Source organism: Branchiostoma floridae, chromosome 13 (assembly GCF_000003815.2).
Source record: "Branchiostoma floridae strain S238N-H82 chromosome 13, Bfl_VNyyK, whole genome shotgun sequence".
Taxonomy (NCBI): Eukaryota; Metazoa; Chordata; class Leptocardii; order Amphioxiformes; family Branchiostomatidae; genus Branchiostoma; species Branchiostoma floridae.
In genome coordinates this window covers 8,219,748-8,239,151 of record NC_049991.1, presented here as the reverse complement: position 1 = coordinate 8,239,151, position 19,404 = coordinate 8,219,748, and the positions used below count along the sequence as shown (strand labels likewise).

At 42.0% G+C, this 19,404-nt stretch overlaps 1 protein-coding gene across 8 annotated transcripts in view; it reads left to right on the top strand.

Annotated features, from left to right (window-relative positions):
- LOC118428730 (netrin-1-like) overlaps positions 1-19,404 on the top strand; it is a 41,353-nt gene that overhangs the window by 4,128 nt on the left and 17,821 nt on the right. For 2 of the 8 annotated variants that reach the window (XM_035838900.1, XM_035838895.1), the window contains exon 1: positions 18,733-18,900. The exons of 2 other annotated variants lie outside the window; for them this stretch is intronic. The gene's annotated coding sequence lies outside the window, so the exon portion shown is untranslated. Of the gene's footprint in view, positions 1-2,457; positions 2,569-2,611; positions 2,749-18,726; positions 18,901-19,404 lie in introns of those variants that run through there. 4 more of the 8 variants (XM_035838903.1, XM_035838902.1, XM_035838905.1 and 1 more) reach the window with 4 other exon arrangements.

The window sequence follows — 19,404 nt, the reverse complement described above, 5'->3', positions numbered from 1 at the left end:
TACTACTATATATGCGCGATTCAACCTCTGCTTGGAGAGTAGTGTTTTTAACGTGCTTGAGATGTGGCTTCCCTCAAGGAGCTTTCATGAAAGCTCATTGCTCCCCTCTAACACTGGACCTCCATTTAACGTCCTATCCAAGGGACGTCCCTAAACGTAGCTAGGTACTCATTCTTATTTGACCTTCGTTTAACGTCCTATCCAAGGGACGTCCCTAACCGAAGCTAGCTACTCATTCTTACCATTTCCCAAGGACAGTCAGTCAATGTAACTTCAGTCCGGCTCACTTTAACGGCCAAGCACAAGACAAATCCATAATCTTAATGATAAGTGTGTTGGATTCTTTACAGCAGAATCCGAAATGAAGTCTCTTAGTCTTACAACAATTGTCCCAACTGGGGCCTGACACCCGCAAGACCCATTGAATTTGATCCATACCATAAAACCTTACATAACAGTACCTCGGCCATAGATAATCAAGTTCACAGACACAATTGCGCAGAGATAGATCCGATAATGTTCCGATATTTGTAATATCCGGGACAGCATGGCCGATGACGTAAACTATTTTACCGTCTAATCAATAGGACAAATAGGAAGACGTTGAACGAATCAGTATCTGGCGGTTCTTGGAATCCTCTATCAGAGGAGAAATATAATGTACAACCTATTTCCCAATTTGGAAGGAAAGGAAAATGTATAATGTGTTTCTCAATTTGGAAGGCCCACAATTAGAAATGAATGATTTTCGAAGAAAACTACATTTTATTTCATCTTATCTATTCCATTCTCTTTCATTTCAATCCATGTTATTCTATTTCGCTGTAGTGCACCCAATAACTTCGGCATGTATAGGTTTTGATCAACGCACGCCCTGGAAGGACCCCTACTCTGAAAATTGTAGTTGGTTCTTTAGCATTTTTGGAGTGTGACTCTCCTCTCCTCAAACACGGGACCTCCAGCTTATAAAGACCTTTCTAAAAGATTGTAAGCGCAACCCTTTCCAGTAGCATGCAAATAGATGTTCAAAACATCGGTAGGGTAGACTGCAATACCGTGGGATTCGAACTAGGATCTTAGTGGTTCAACAGTGGGTTACTCTCCACTCATATCTAATCTACCACAACATTGTTTGGGGTTGTGCCTGTCATATCGCATCCGTTTCCCCATAAAAATTCTACGGCTTCTAGATTACATATAGTGATATACACATGAAATATTCTCATATCTGCAGCTAAAACTTTTAGATGACCTTGATAGCGACTATTTGCCGCCTATCGTGTTTGACATATCTTCGCTCCTGTACATCAAAACTTTGTTAGCGATAACATATACGTACACTAACTTTACAGATTGTCACATTTGGGCATGACAGTGGCCATGGGAACGAGAGGGACGCCATGGCAACCGGGGAACGTTTCTTGACGACGATGAGAACGAGATGGGCCGCGGTAGCATCATAGATACTCGGTTGGTTAAGAAAACAAAAACAAGTATCAAACAAAATGAATTATCAGAGCATAAAACTGTCTATTGTTGACATCTAATAACGCAAAAACACAGCGAGAAAAACTCGTCTGCCCCCCGAAAGTTATGAATGGCATCGTCCTAGCCACTTTGCAACATGGTTTGAGAAGCATTTGGGGATTGCTTTAGCCTCAAATGCTGCCGTACTAACAGGCGTATCAGCAACAAGCGTTTGTTGGGGAGCGGATACACCTACACGGCTGGATACCAGGCTAGCTGACATGGAAGTTCTGCTTCCTCAGGATTCACTGGTGCATGACGGGATTGTAGGAAACACGATATGTGTCTTCCAGCTGGACTGGAAATGTCGAGCTGAACATGAATCAAACCTGGATGCCGTGAAAAAACACGTGAAATTTTATGTAATACAAGTCATTATGTGGACATGGTTTAGGAGACATGCAAGCTCTCTCGCCTAAACAAGTTATTCAGCTTCAAGTACAAGTATCCTTTCTTATTCAGACTTTCGTCTACAATGCGTACAATGTATAAGAAGTAAAAGAAAGAAGCAGAGATATGTTGTCCGATTTTTTTTATAACATACAACCAAAACAAGGCAAAGCGTCAATCATTTTAAAGCATGGTGGATTATTTAAAACAGTTTCTGAGGAAGAGTTCCCACTGCAAGTTTTGTAGAATCGTGTTATGTAAGTGTTACATCAGCTTTTCTCAATTCCTAGTTGCTGGGTAAGCTTTACATGTATTGATGTCCACCCCATGTCATTCGGTGGACTTGGACCATAAATATCAATCCATTGATTGGTGTCGGCTGTTAACTCGATCACTGAACCACCAATCGACCTCCTCTATCTATCAACCTTACCCTCCAACCGTCTGGGACGTTACATCGGTTCTTACCATGTATCGTTCTGTCAATACATCCAGTCCCAGTCTGTATAATGACTAATCGTCTCGACACGTGGTTTCTCAATTATTCATCCACGAATCTACATGGCAGCCTCCAGTCAAGTGCGGACGAGCCGGCGGTAGCGGCTGCCGGAATCGAGGCGGGAATAGCGACCATCACCTAGGCGACGGCAGGTAGGAGCCCGCCCTGACTTAACTCCGCTATTGTTCCATTCCTGAGTGAAATCTGTGCTGGTATTTGGGAAGCGGGTCAGATCTAGAGCGGTGGCCGGTGGGCTGTGTGTAAAGTGAGAGAGACACCAACTGCAGTAGCAACGTCATACCTCAGCCGGACTGAGCACGCTGCACACACAGGTGAGCCCGCGCTCCGCCGTGTCGTCTGTGCAAGCTGTCAATCACTTCTCGTCACCGAATGTGCGGGTTTAAACGAGTCGGTAGTGTCTAGCTAGCTGATGTCCGTAGATAACACCACTGTCCGTTTTCTCCCCACTGCCAAGCCACTGTGTACACATTGCATACAGGGAACCAAAACATACAGTTAAGACGAAACGGTCTGAAATAAGGTCATAAGATCGTCAGTATCCTTGTGTGTTAAACCAGCATCTTAGAGGTAAACCTTACGAACCATCTTGACCTTATAGTCAAGTCGTAAAGGGAATGAAAACGGGGAGTTTTTTTGTTCGCCTACTTTCACTTTTTGGAGTTCTGGGGCATAGACACTCTTTAGGTAGGATGTTATTTTAGCAGTTACTCTCTCTGTGACAGCATAGTGTCCAGTAGATCCCAGTGGTCAGCAGAGCTCGGACTGGACATGGCGGTGTGGTCAAGAGGTCCTGGCTACATCTGTCTCAGGCACGGTGCTTAAACAGGAAGGATTTAGTAAAGAGGGAAGCTGGCGCTCTAAGGTGGACGTTACACACAATTTGGCGCGCCCAATGTAACATGGGGACCCTGCCAAGTAGAGAAAAATGCCGCCTTCCCAAATCTTCCCACAGTCACGTCAGGACGTATGCAATGATATGGACGTGCCAGCTATGTAATAAACGTGATATATAGAACGTGTCCACTCCATTGTGCTTCTAATTTGCGGGAGTCGCCTGCAGGGTTATATAACGGCGCCACTCCCGAGCGGCTACAGCCAAATCCCGGCGACCTTGTTCCGAGTACGTGCCTGCTTGTCATCGTGGATAGCCGCTGAGTTAGACAGGCCTGCTTGCTGCGAATCCTTCTCCAAGCCGGTATAACAGTTCGGTGTCGTTCAAGACGAAAGAATTTTGAGGAAAACGTCTTCAGCCACAACGAGGAAGGCTACGTAGTACAATCTTCAGAAAACGGTATGTTGGCAGCGTACTAGAAAACAAGCTTTATTCCCGAACTCATCATTCTATAGCATATAAACTGTACGTCTGGAAAGGTTGTACATTTGTCGTAGGCTGTCGTACGAAGTTTGATAACGTAGGAATTTCAAGCAGGCTGTGACAGAACTAACCGCCGACAAGGATGTAGTCTTTTTGGTACCCAAACAGTTGATGTCTGTGCGGTACATGCACTGCTATCCCACGAATTCCCACAGTCGCACGACAATCGTACGGCGAATGAGACCAGGACCTAAGTGTGAGAATCAGACAGGTACTAGGTACAAAATCCATCCGCTGGAACTTCAGAAGCCGCAGTGTAAACAGCCATGTCATGAAGCCTGGGTAAACAACACTCGGATCTTTCCCGACATGTTATTTGGAGTGTCTTTGCTGAGCGGGGATTTGGGAATCGTTTTTTTTTGCTCAGGGGTTAGCGCAGCTCAGAAAAGACACACTCGGGTAGGGGTGTGGTCGCGCCTTTCCTTCTTAACATGTTTCTTTCGGAGAAAAAACGGAATGGTCAAAGAAAAGACCTAGACCGGACATCTTATGTAATCTTGACATTTTTCCTGTGCAAATATGATTACCACTTTTATATAGCACTCCATACGTCAAGGGATGTGTTTTAGTGTGTAGAGCGTTGTTTTTACCTCGGTTTACGTCTTTCTGTCGTTACTAATGCAATAACTGGTACATCTGGGACCCAAGTCTTGACCGCTGGTGAGTAAGACGAAATAATTACGTCATTTCATCGTAAGCTGTCACCGTGCCATGTACCTGTCAATCAAATCAACATCCGGGCTACGGCAGTGTTGTTTTCTCAATCTATCTCCTGATGTTAGAAACAGTCTATCTTCGCATTGCCATGTATATGCCTTGAAAGTATGATTTGTTTTAAGCATCTTATTTTACTGTTAATGCTTACCTGACCAAGTGCTCAGACCAGGTGCTGGCCCTTTACTTTTCTTAATCTTAATGTTACAGCTTGCCAGGTGGAGCGGGCCTTCTACAGTTTAAGGTTTTTCTACAGTACCAATTCAGTAACATACTTGTGGAAATAAGCATGTCTTTCAATACAGATGCGAAAGTTACAGTCAGATGCGGTGGCAAGGTAGTCTTGGTTAAGGTTAAGGTTGTTGACTTGGAATTCAAAACTTCTCACGGTCTGATCCCTGGTATGTCTATACGTTGTGTGCTTTGCGCCTATTCTCTCACTCGACTCAGGTGAAAATTAGTACGTAGCTTTCGGAGCCTAAAGCCAAAGGTTCTGTGTTTGAGGAGATCACGTTAAAGAACCCACGTGGATAAACCCTTAAATTTTCGGTTTACCAACTATGAGAAAAAAGTAGTGATCTATCAGCGTTTGACAATGGTCTAAGTGGAAGTCCATTTCTTCTGGATATGTTAAGGAATTGCGAAGCAAGGCGCAAGTTGCTTTCGATATTGTGCGTTTCGTACGGCGCACTTCATTCTTCATTGCTGTTGGAGCACATTTCACAAACTTGTCGTGCGACAGCTTAAGGACGTCCAACTGAGGACGTCTTAGGTGTGCTGTAAAAAAATTATTCTGTCTTGTGACGGAAAATGTTGTCATAGATCCTTGCCGACTGCGACAAACAATCGTACGACACATATTGTATTAAGGTAAGTGGTTGTGACGTGACCAACCGACCTACCGACCGGCTTGCTATGGTTTAGTCGCATTTCGTCCTCATGTCTGCCCCCTTGTTGTAGCTGATGTTGGATAAGACAAAAATTTATCTTGTGTCCTTGGGAAATGAACTGAAGGCGACTTTTCTTACTCCTCCCATTGTTTAAAAAGGGCACCTGAATTTGGTTGTTGAGGTAAAGGCAGTGGAAGGAGAGGGATAGGCCCCGCCTTCCAATAGCGCATATAGCATGACCCAGAAATAACTCACTGCTCCTACAGCCTAAAAAAATGGGTCATTACCTTACCTTTACCTGGGGTCAGGAGTAAAAGAACATAGGGTCATGTTTAATAGTTCAGAGTTCAGTAGGGCGCAGGGTCATCATAACAGGTCAATTTGGCAAAGGGTCAAGTTCAGAAGTCAATTGGACACAGTCATGTTCAGAGGTCAGTATAGGACGCAGGGCCTTGTTCAGGGGTCAGTAAAACACAGGCTCATGTACAATGGTTACTATGGCAAAGGGTCAAGTTGAGAGGTTGGTAGTACACAGGGTCATGTTCAGAGGTCACTAGGTCACAGGTCAAGTTCTGAGGTCAGTAATGACTGGGTACAGGCCCTACAGGGGCATGTTCAGAGGTTACTAGGTAACAGGGTCGGACAGATGAATATGTGCAACTTTCCAAACTTCTGTCGCTGGAGAGGGCTATCTTTATCACACTTTAAGATTACTGATACAATGTAGTAAAATTGTGGTACGGCTGTAGTATAATTGTTTTGAAACTTTTGTAGATTGTTCCACGACTGTTCAAGGAATTTATTATGTAATAAGTAAGAGAGCTGTTAGAATGCAACAGGAATGATGCACGAAGTGTAATGCTACTGTTGTGCGACTGTTGACTTGTAAGACCAGTGTACGACTGTTGAAGGTTTGTTGTGAAATTTGCCCTAGGCGACATCACAAGCCACAAATGGCATGTCTTGTATTCGAAGACAGACAGAACATGATATAGTTTTCCAATCTCGTGTCTAGGACTTCTTGTTCTTTGACCGTAGTTCTAGTTTAAACCGATACAAATTGACATCTACACAAATATGTACGTTTTAGTTCCCAGAATGCGTATGTTCTAACCTCTGATGTGATTTTTATCTACGCCGTTTGCTTGGGTTGGAGCTCAAGTTATTATCGCTGTGGGGAGGGGGGCGTATCGATAAAAGCTATTCTCCGCTCAATGACCTAGATCTGACCAGCCCGTTAAAACGTTATGTTCGCCTGTAAATTTTTACCAAGCGGAGCTGAAAAACTCATCTTCTCCCGTCCATGTGACTCAGTCTCCCCAAAATAGGGAAGGGCCGAAAAACAATCAACACAGACCAAATCAAGTTCTCCGTCGGCGGCGCACATTTGGGGACGGGTAATTGGATTATTCCGCGCTTCAAGTTCGCCAGATTGATGGAACGTCTCAAGTTATCCGGCTATTAGACAGAATTATCCCTCCGCGGAACGTGCTCGGCCAAATTGAAACATACCCGGATGTCTGCAGACAGTCAGAGCGGTTGAACCGTAATCGAGTTTTAAACGGAATTACCGCGTGTAGAAAACCGTTCGATTGACCGACACAGCCACGCGCACACAGACAAATTTCGACTCACTCATGGAACACCGCAAGGTCGTTAAATGTTGGGAAAGTTGTCCTGTCTTTGCTTTTTCCCACAATTATTCGTAACTCCTGTGGCAATATTCAGTGTGTTTTGTCGTCTGAATTATAATTTTTTTTTTAATTACTGAATTACTGAACCAAGCTATTTGCTTTCTGTGTAAGAACTTCAAAAACTCTTTGTAAAGACGGGGGACGCCATTGTCTGTCTCTGAATTGTTAGCCAAATGTATCTTCCATCAATCTAGGAAAATGTCGAAAGTTGTCATCTTTGACCGGTCATAGATACGTTGCAATGGTGTGGAAAAACGTAAGATATACCGATCTAGGTTGGCAAAGTAATCAACCACATGAAACCACGAACAAGTCACATTCGTCTGAAGATAAGTTTACGATTGACAGCATTCTTGACACAGTCGTGGACGCGTCGTACAAAGTTCTGCTGCCTTGTGATGCTTGGGAGTTTGCCGTATCTATAGTGAATGGCCGTCGGTTCCTCGGTGAAAATCCTGCGACAAAAGTCATCAGACGAATATGACTGAGCCGTTACAAACACTGACGAAAAACTTGAAAAGTCGACATCTTTAAGACCCATAGATTATGGTTAGCCTCTACCAGGCTTCGTGGATCGGTGGTCTAATTGTAGAAATTGGACAAATAGAGTCTATAGTACGCTAGGGGAGTTAGCCGGCCAGAAGAGTTTCCTCACCACGTGGTGAGGATAATGATTCTACCGATCCACGGAGCCTGGTAGAGGCTAGATTATGGTTACCTCATTCCATCCGTGCACAAACATATAACATATGAATATATATCAGCGGACGATGTTTATTGCACTGCAGTGCAAGTAATAAAACTTTACAGCTTTTCGTCACCTAACCTGTCAAAATACGAAATGTAGATTTTCTCAACTAATCCCGGAAAACGACTCAAATCTAACAGTAGAATGGATACGGGACTACTTGTTGTCTGCGCTAGCTGTGTAACAAATTCAACAGCCGCCATTTGTGGAGACGGGGGATGCCATAAGCTTTCTCCAACGTATGTTCCAATGCTCGTCGAATCACGTGTTCTATCTCAACGTAAGTGACAAAGACCGGTGCTGTTTAGTCGAACATTTGGGTAAATCCAACAGTTTCATATACCATAGTTTTATCTTGCTTTGAGATCATCATAAGTGATACAGTCTTTTACCCAACTTTAAACGAAACCAAAACAAGTTATTCAAGACATAAGAAGCTGTCCCAAAAGTAGGTCGCCTCCCTCTGTCTTGTCGTTTCCTGCTGTCATCGGTACCAGCTCCTGGATAATGGTGTTTGGGAAGATTTCCCTGGTGGGGCCAATTTGACGGTAGCAGACGGCGGGCAGATCGTAAAATAAACGTTCCATCATCCGCAACAACTTCGACAACTGATTGGCTGTGACAAGGATGTGCTTAAGGTAGCCAAGGGGTTTTATTCTCCTTGTGGTAACCATACAACATCTGACACCAAATGAAAACAACATTGTCTGCTGCAACAGTCCCTACGGTTGACCGACTGAGTCGAGACATTCGTACATTTGGGCCACAGACATTGGCAATTTGAACATCATCAGTTCAACAATAGACCATGTGAGACAACATCACCATCAGTACAGACAAAGACAATGTGAAACATCACCAACAGTACAACTATAGATAATATGAAACATCATCAGTTTCATCACCATTAGTACAGCCATAGACAACGTGAAGCATCATCATTATATCAAAGTCTCAGCCATAGGCAATGTGAAATATCAGCAGCAGCACAGCAATAGGCATTGTTAAACATCATCAGCATCAGTAGTCATAGAAATTGTGAAACATCATCACCATCAGTACAGCCATTGGCAATGTGAAACATCATCACCATCAGTACAGCCATAGACAATGTGAAACATCATCACCATCAGTACAGCCATAGACAATGTGAAACATCATCACCATCAGTACAGCCATGGACAATGTGAAACATCATCACCATCAGTACAGCCATGGACAATGTGAAACATCATCACCATCAGTACAGCCGTAGACAATGTAAAACATCATTATCAGCAAAGTCATAGACAATGTGAAACATCATCATCATTACAACCATAGACAATGTGAAACATCATCAACATCAGTACAGCCATAGACGATGTAAAACATAAGCAGCATCAATACAACCATAGACAGCTTGATATATTGTTTGGGGTTACGTTTTTTTCTTCTTCTTCTGAACTGCAGTAGTTTCGGTTTTGCGCTCAGTACCATAGCAGTATTATAACCTAGGCTTGGGTTCTCAGCCATCTTCGTTACAAACCGCAGCATATCTAAACAGGTTTAAAGAAGAAGAAAAATGGGCATAGACTTTGATGATTTTTTTGTACTTACGTGGGTTTAAGCTTATGAAGATAATGCTTAATATTTGTATTCATTCCCTCTTTCTTTTACTCCACAACTGTTATACAGGATATAACTTTGACTTAAAAAGCAGAAGGTTATGTGGATTATTCGTTGTCATATTTCTGTACGCAAAACTCAATGTTGACAAGTATAGAACTCATTGTCGAAACGTACCTTACGAGCTTTTAAGGGTCTCATCGCATTCGTAGTACGATTGTCGTACGATCACAGACTGGGGTCATTCTTTGGATATACGTGTAGTTGAGAAGGTGTCGTACACATTAAAATAAAACTTAGACGGAAAAGGCTGTCTTATTGTAAATCTTTGTCGGTGGTTGGTTCTGTCACGACCTGTCCAAAAATTCTACGTTCATGGTCGCACAACGCATCAAAATCACACGACGACCTACGCACGACTGTGACTGCTCCGTTACTCGTTAGTATGGAAACCACGCTTTAGGTAGACAGACGTAATTAAGCCATCTGTCCCACATTCTGTTTAGTGGAAGGTTCGTAGTTAACCCGGGCAGCCCCTGAAATAAATCATGGGCAGTTGGAGACACCAAGTCTTCTACTGTAACCCCGCAGGCAAGGTTTCTCGTTACGCATACAGGGCTTTACTGATGAGGTGGTCTTATGGATGGCTATAGGGGGAACTGTAACTCACGGGCTGCCAACACTAGTCATCGCTGATGGCTGTGATAGATGTGAGACAGAAGACTTTTTCAGACGGTGTTACGGATCAAGGTAAATTTACATACGTGATACGGGGGGGGGGCGCTTCAAGGGGGAGGGGGGGGCATCACATATGTAAATTTCCAGTAACCTCATTGCAATTCACTTCTTTCCCATTAAGTGACGCATGCATACATAGAAGTCACAAAAAAAGATCACAAAAAGATCGAGTGACTCCTGAAAAGCTGTATTCAATAGTGTTTTATTTTGTGTCAAAATGATTTATTTTGTTTTAAAGTCTATGGAACATGTGTCCGATAATATTTATCCCAAATGTCATGTTGGGCATTAAACTTTTCATTCTTCTTTGTGCGGTCTTAGAAAAACGACGGGACTTTGTTAAACGTTATAGTTAGTATAAAGAAAAATATCCACATTCTAAACGTTATGTTATTTTAAACTATGAGTATGACATAAAAACTGCACGTTGGTACATTTTGTTTATAACAAGTGGCTTGTGCGATCAAAGCTTTACCCTATTTATCTTACACTTACTGGCTTTGTAGTCTTATTCTTTGAACGCTTCTTTAAATGCCAAAAGAGAAACGTTTCTTTAAATGCTTTAAATTTTACGTTCGTTGGTGGGGAGGGGGGCAACGCCATACCAAACGTTTAATTTTTAAACAAACATCATAAAATGTAACTACCAAAGAAGTAAGGAGATCATATAGTTGATTTATATGTTGGAGGCATAAATATACGCCTGTCAATTCCATTAAGATGATAAATACGGTCATGGGGTTCGCTTTTCCGACCACCAATATGTTTTCAAAAACATGTCGACGACGTCGGAAGGTGACATTCCACTACCATATCGCTGGCGCCCTTGTGTAGGGCAAAAGTCGCGCATACCAAAGTCTTTTATGGCTTGATAATCGATAGTGTGGATTACTGGTAAGGTCGCACGTTCGCTATGTCAGTAACACTGGCGTACATTTTGTTTTCAACGAGGGTATGACAGCTCAAAAGGGGTCCGATTTAAGACAACTTTTTCCGTCACAAAAGAGCAAAATTTTGCACGACACATACACAACTGCCACAAGACTACACTCGTGATTTCTGTCGTAAATCTATCGTACGATGAACGCGACAAGGAACGTACAAAATTAACTCCAAGCAGATGTAAGAATTTGGCATGACCTCAGTTTCTTTGCATATTTTTGCGACATTTCGTATGCCTTTCTAGCAGTTCCTCTTTTGTTTTAACTCTTCATCGGCTTCTAGAAATTAAAGAAAAGGTGCATCACTAGAAAGAAGTCGCAAAAACAGGCGAAAAACATCGACACTAAGTCGGATACTTACATCTGCTTGGACATATAACACACCTCCCAGCCGTTGTGTAAGTAGCGGTCCGGTCATCTGCGTCGTACGACCGCCGTACAATTTGAGGGCATTCTTGAGATTGTCGTACGTGTGTCCATTTGTCTTGTTGCGGAAAATGCTGCCTTAGATTCTTGTCAGTTGTTGGTTCTGGTTAGAAATTTTACAGCATCAAAACAATACGACAACCAACGACAGATATCGTAGTGATGGGCTTTCTTGGACGCACCCTGCTCCTGTTAGATTCAATAATGATAATGATCTTCATTGCAAGTTCATGCCCGTGGGCTAATTGCAAACAAAGCAAAGCAGAGGTATACATAATTGTATGCTTAACACAGAAGGAAAATGATATTTATAGATAAATCAAAATGGAAATAACGTCAAATCTTAATCTCTTTCTACTTATGCTATTTGATGGGTTTGACTTTTTTTTCGGCATTCAGTGGGAGATAGATTGTCCAACATTTTCATATATAAAGGCGTTGGGCGACTTAGGCAAGAATATCATTATTGTTTTTTTGTTGGTCGGAAAATTGAGAAAAGCTTGGGGAAGTTTTGTAGATTTCAAGAAAACATTTGCTTCTTTCGGAATTGTAATGTTATTGTCAAAGCTTGGGAAAGTTTTGTAGATTTCAAGAAAACATTTGCTTCTTTCGCAATTCTAATGGTATTGCCTAGCTTGGGAAAGTTTTGTAGATTTCAAGAAAGCATTTGCTTCTCTCGGAATTGTAATGTTATTGCCCCACCAGCTTGCCTAGCCTTGTCTAGAATACGGATGAGAGGGAATATCATTAGCGCTTCCAACGGGCCATGAAATTGCAATTTTACAAGGTTGACAATTTGGGACGCTCAGAGTCCCCAAAGACTGTTGCACTGCGGCGCCAAAGATGTGAACAGTCATTAATTTAGATTCCCCATGCGTTTTGACAAACCGACTGTTAATGTTGCTAAACCCATACAAACCTACATTTTAACCATTGCCAAGAAGCGAGAAGAAGCCGAACTTCTGTGTTAGAATAGGTCTATGATACTATGATATCATTATATATGTTCTGTCTTTGTTGTGACCTGTACGGCTTAGCTCGGTTGGGCAAAAATGTGCAATAAAGGTCTTTATTCATTCATTCATTAATATGAGACCCGGGACATTTCAGCCAAGACTGAATTCTGATAGATGATGGGTGACATTAATGAATTTATCAATATCACCAAATTTGTTTTCTTAAGAATTATATTATATTAACCGATATGTCTGGCTCCTTATCTAGATGTCTGAAAATAAAACGCCCTTTTTTCATATTTCTGAGTTATGACAATTTGACTGACGTAATAATGTACATGTTGTAAAAATATTCTTCAAGAATATTGTGATGGTGATGTTGTAAAAAGTACAAAAGGGAAAAAAAATAGAAAACTACGGAAGAAATGCATGAATCGGTTGACGTAAAACAGTCCTCATTAAGTTTTTTTGCGTGTTTTTTTATCCCTACAAATTTCAGGTCTGTATCCCATTTCACGTCTTCATAGTATTTTCCAAACACTTTTCTCTGACAAAAAATTGTGTGTTAACAATCTTTCCGTGCATTTTTTCATACTAACAAAATATAGTTATACACTGTCGCCCTTTCGTTATGTAAGCATTTCAGTCTACCGTCGCTAATTGGAAAAAAAAGTTGAGAAGTGATTTATGTTCAGATGTTGTGAATACACGTCAGCAATTAATTAAAAACACCACAAAACACGGAACACCCAGTGCGAGTCGGCACATCAAGGGGAGAACTTTAGTCCAGACAACTTCACGCTTTTGGGAAGGTGATTTTGGCGCGGAAGTTTCATGTTTACTACAAACTGTGCCTTCCCTAGACGACGTCGACAGGGTAAAAAAACTTCTGAGTGCGTGGACGGTATTCTTTCTGCAGTACTTCTTAGCAGCCGCTGTGTGTCGCTCGTAGAGGTGACAGCTCGATATCCAGTCAATCGACCTAAGGAAAAACGTCGCGATGATTCTTCTTCTATTAACTGGCGTGTTTGTTTTTTGGTACATTTTCCCTCAAGTAAACATCGAAAGCTCAAGTAAACATCGTTATTTTCTATTTCGGAGATGGAAGGCACTGTAACAATAAGATAAATTCTCTTCAAATTTTGTTCAACAAGTTCAACGAAGTTTTGTTTCTCTTTTTCTTTCATCATAAAATTCATACACGTAAAGCGTCTCGGGAAAAGAAAAACTATTTCTTCAGATTCTGGTATACTATTACGAAAATGAAATATGATTTCTCAATATTTCCCTGCACTTTTCACCTCGAATTCAGCGACAAAACACTTGGAATCTATGTATGCCAGTCTTGATGTAGGGGCGAAACTTGAAGTTTAAGTTTTGACGTTTCACGTGACGCAACATTTTTGGGAGAGGAGCAATGTCACAGGGGTGGGGGTATTGTTACAGTCCTGTCCGTCAGCTTTTCCCCAACTTGGCCGCCGTCACCGTGACTTCCACCTCCGAAGGATTATTTTTCTGTCCGTATCTTCTCTATCGCCGTTTCTTCCGTGAGTTTGTGCCGTTAATACCAAAAACACGTCGCCTAACTCTAAGCAATGTATCAATATTCCCTGACCCCAGGGCAACTCCACGACGTTACCATTACAGCAGACTTGACAAAAGTTAAGTGGAATAGCGAATCCCACGCCAAATAAAACACAGACGGTCCATAAATCGGATGAGCGAGGAAGTGATGTTTGGTGGTGTCTTCCTGGCTCGCGCCGATGGTTCAAACGCTAGGTTATCGAACTATCTCACCTCCAGTCGTTAGTGATAACAATACAGAAAACACCTGGCGGGACTTAACTCGTGAAGTACTACTATAGAGGAACAAATACCGACACGATTACAACAATTGTTATGGTTTTCTTTCATCTTTCAGACTTCATACAAGTAGAGTATTTTCTTTCTGTCAGTAAGACTGTTTGTTTTTGTTCCCATATCTTCGGCTATTTGTCCGGTGACGTTAAAATCGCGTGAAATTATTATCAGAGGAATACGGTTTTATTTTTTTATGGGTAGTGATGTGTAAATACACCTTTCCTCAGCTTGAAGGGATGTTAAAAAGAGGGAAAAGAAAATTTTCGTAACTAAGCTTGGAAATGAAAGAAAAAGGACAAAAAGGGAAAAACAACACAGAAAGAAATGATATTTTAATTATTTGCCAGAAATATAATTTTACTAACACTGTACATGTAAAAGTAATAGTGGGCAGTCAATTCAATTTTTTTAAAAGTATTTCATAGAAGTTGTACTTTGCTTTCGAGGAAAAACAATGCATTTTTTTATTTCATTGGCTTGATCTTGATAGGTTATGTAGGTCCTACCGTCTATTTTCGAAAGTATTTGTATGGCGATGGTGTTTAAAAAGTTGGACTGTCTCGGTCTTATTGATATTATCAATAATATATCTTATTATTATTATTAATAGAACTACCACAATTCTGTCAAGATAAGTTAAGAAACAAGTCTTTACTGTTCTCTAACTTGGATTCTGTCAGACAACTCGAGCCCAAGCCTTGCCCCCCTCCCCCTGTATCTATATGTGCACCAGACATGTTTGAGTTGTAACCGTATGTAGTTTGCTGTGGAGCCGACACCTCGAGAGCGGAATTTAGCGGCCAGATTAGTCCTTTGGTAATGTGTGTGGGACCGTATGTTTGCACTAGTACGGCGGTAAGAGAGACAGAAGCCGGGCCGGGGAGTTAGCTCTCTGTCGGGCCTGTTCAAAGATGCACTACGATGATACCTCCTTTCCGTCCCGGTCTAAGAAGCTAATCCCAGCGATTGAGCTATTCGCGTCTTTCTCTAAAACTAGTATTCTAGCTGAGCTCGCGAGTCCGTTTGCGTCATATTTTCTGATATCATAAGCCAGAAAAGTGGGTAGTGAAATATTGAAAACCTTTGTGGTAGTGTTGCGCCCTTTGTTCCTAGCGCCGTTGTGAAGTTATGATAACTTTAGCATTGTAGACACAAGTCTAGTAAATACGAGGCCGTGTTGAGAGCCCGTGTGATATTTGCTCTGTGTCCTCTCGTCCCTCTTTAACCATGTGGGGGCCACTTGTGAGGCTGACCACCGTACCATCACAAGGGAAGGGGTTACTACTATCTCGTCAGAGACAAGATAAAAGATACAAGTGGTAAACATAGAAAAGCCCGCCCACAAACTAGTAACGGCTTCACACATACTTTTTCTCGGCTGCTACAAAGCTGGGCACTGTTTGAGCGAAATGTAGTAGTGACATTGGTGCCCTTTTGAACTTTGGATCAGTAATATACGTTATCAAACAGGCTATAAAGGTTATTCTCTGTAACCCCCTTGACGTTTCGCACAAGAATAAATGTTCTCTTCGCTAGGGATAGTCGTATTTCTTATGTAGGGTCACAAAACGTGAAAATGTCACACAAATTGTATGATTTGACAAAAACGTACAATGATATCGTGTTTTCATTGAAATCTAAGAAGAAAAATGTCAAAAAGGACACCAGAACGATTCCCACAATAAAGAATCACGCGATCGGTCGCTCTGCGAATACCGAACTAACAAAGCGCTCAAATATCGTCTGAAAATTCTGTCAGTCAAGTGTGACAAAAGACCACTATGTTTTCTTATCATCAGTCATTTATCTATATATCAATGTGAATGAAATGTACGAAGAAAATTTAAAGAAAGACCGACACAGTTTTCATGATTTGCACGATATTATGTTGTTCCGTGAATACTGAACTGACGAAGCACTCAAATATCGTCTGCAAATCCTGTCAGTCAAGTTTGACAAAGGCCACGGCAGAAAAACGTCCCAAAAAAGAGAGACCGACACGGATTGCAAGATACTAATTTGCACGATTGGCTGTTCCGTGAATACTGAACTGACGAAGCGCTCAAATATCGTCTGCAAATCCTGTCAGTCAAGTTTGACAAAAGACCACGGTGTTTTTTTAATGTGAACGAAATCTACGAAGAAAACTTTAAAAAGAGACCGACACGACTTGCATGATGCTAATTTTGCACGATTGGCTATTCCGTGAATACCGAACTGACGAGGCGCTCAAATATCGTCTGCAAATCCCGTCAGTCAAGTTTGACAAAAGACCACGGTGTTTATCTAAATAAATGAAATTTACAAAGAAAAATGTCCAAAAAAAAGAGTCATACGGATTGCATGATGCTAATTTTGCACGATTGGCTGTTCTGTGAATACCTAATCGACGAAGCGCTCAAATATCGTCTGCAAATCCTGTCAGTCAAGTTTGTTTCCCGCCGTCTGAAAACGTCGCAGGTAAACAACACGCGGCTGTTCTCACCTACACACCAACCCCCTGTCCTGTTTGAACGGTTGACACCCTCTAGGATGTTTGACTTGTTAATAGTTATCACATGAATTAAGCCCATTATCGCCTTGTTCGCGGGGCTGGGCTCTTGACAGACCACTTTATGTGAGACAAACACGGCCAGACTGATACACATATGTGGTGACGGATACACATGTAGGGTAAGCCGACCCTAGAGTGTCCCTGCGTCAACACATCATTAACACTACAAGTGGGGCTGGCTGATATAGGCTTTAGTTTACGGTATACTCGTAACACCAATGGGAAAAGATACGCAGATCTCATATATATTCACTTCGGCTGTATTTCTTTTGCAAATATCATAAAAATACAATTGACTTTGAAACTGACTGGGCAAAGGCACGTATAGAGATCTAATAATAGGCACTTTCTTATTTCAAACATTACGTGAAACACTGCACCAAGATACACAGAAATATTCCAAAATCATACATTTTAGCTGTATATTGTATATTTCTTTTTCCCCAAACATCACATAAAAACGTACAATGTAATGTAACACAAAGGGCATAGATACGCGTAGATATCTTTAAATCAGACGTTTTGGCTCTCTTTCTATCTTCCTCTTCACTCCTTTTCTTTCGTTATTCTTTTCCTTATTTTCAAATATCACACGAATAAAAACTCTCATATATTGCTCTAAGAATAGAGTAAGACAATATGTTTTTTAAAGCAGTCTACTAGCCGAAACACTTACGGACACGCCCGTATTGATATTTCAAGCATACGGGATACCAGAATGCTATATAAAGTCCAGATCATATGACTACTAGGCATCGGACTCAATAATCCAGTCAATACACACAGAAATGCTAATCTCCACACGGCAGCCCCCAGCACTTTTCCCCCACTTCACACATAGTTGTGCCTCAAGTACTTGCGGTTTTTAACACCTTCAAAAGGGCCCGACAAGTCTTTCCTAACGAGGCCATTTGTTAATTGGACTAGTGTTGACACGAGAGATAGGCTATAGTCTAGGTGTCAAAATCAGACCAGGTATTCTCTTCGATTATTGTTGTTTTTTTATGCAGAAAAGGAATAAATTGATTTTTTTTTCCGTCCACCATATTTTTTTCTGACAAGAATTCGTTGCAAAATTCTCTCCAATTTCTAGCGCTACAGTTTGGTACCCGTCTTAATTTTATTTGTTGTTATATCTAATCTCAAGCTTTTTTAATCTTCCAGCCCAAGTGCTTTTCCTTTCTTGGGTCATATTTTTTCCTGACAATAATTCGTCGCGAAATTATCTTGGCGTCACAGTCTTGTATGCTGTACGAATTTTATTTTTCTACTAGTCATGCATATCCTTGACTTTTCTATATAGTAAGGTACATGTTTTGTGAACTTTGAGCCTGAGCGCGCTCCGCATGTCACAAACACTTCAATCGACCCGCACACGGTCAAACACACGTCACTATCACCCTGCTCCAGTACCCGGCTGGAGTCCACTCTGAGGATTAGGCGTCATTACACCAAATCTCAGCCGAAAGGAACTCGGAACCTTTACTCTACCAATCCACCAGGGAAACATACAGACCTTTCGAACATTTCTCTCTTTCTACACACTCTTACGTTATCACAAGATCGCCTCGGAACAAGTTTACTTTGCGCGTTTGTAGTTTTGAAGGAGAAGACTTATATACAGATGAAACGGGGCCCGCCGACATCACTACGATTAAGTCGTTCAGAGAAGTGTGAAATTGTGTGGAGAATATGCATGACTGTCAAACACGGGAGAATCCAATCTCAGGGTCTACATGACAGTGATGTAGATGTGTCTTTAGGTGGGTGGCCCCGGGCCCTATTGTTTCAATCCCATACCGTGACCGGCAGAATGCTGTTGCCCCCAACACAATGACATCACTGTGTCAGTGAGGGGGCAGAGGAGGTATGGTAGACTGGGCATACATACATACATACATACAGCACAGCCAAGTCCACGCCATGAAGACACCAGTCGTGCTTTCTAGATAACCCGAGGTACGTAGCTGTCCCGATCCCTTCTTGTATTTATCTCTCGAGAGAGGAAGGAAGTGGTTGTTGTAGACCGATTTGTTTCTGTCAGGCAGGCGCGCGGCGGGCCTACCAGCCCGGACGGGCGATCAGAGCTCGGCTACCGCCTGCATACTTGCGCGTACCAGTATAATGCCATGTCAAAGGTTCGGACTTTTTGTGTGTTTAATCCGGGTGTAGATAACTTTGATTGCTCACGGATAAGCGTGGATACGCACACAAAAACTGCGCGCTTTGCGAAACAACGACTTCGTGTAAGGGAGGGTTTCACGTAATTTCTACCCGTCGAGCAAAAAAGCTTAGCGGTACAAAAAGCCCCGAAAAGGGCACGGAAGCTACTTCAAGCACACCAGGCTTGGTGTAGGGCTTGGTATTGGTCTAGTTATACCACATGTAGGCTAGAGAAAATCCGTGACAATCTCTTTCTAATTGAATACAACGCCCTGCGGGTGCATAGCATATACGGGTGCG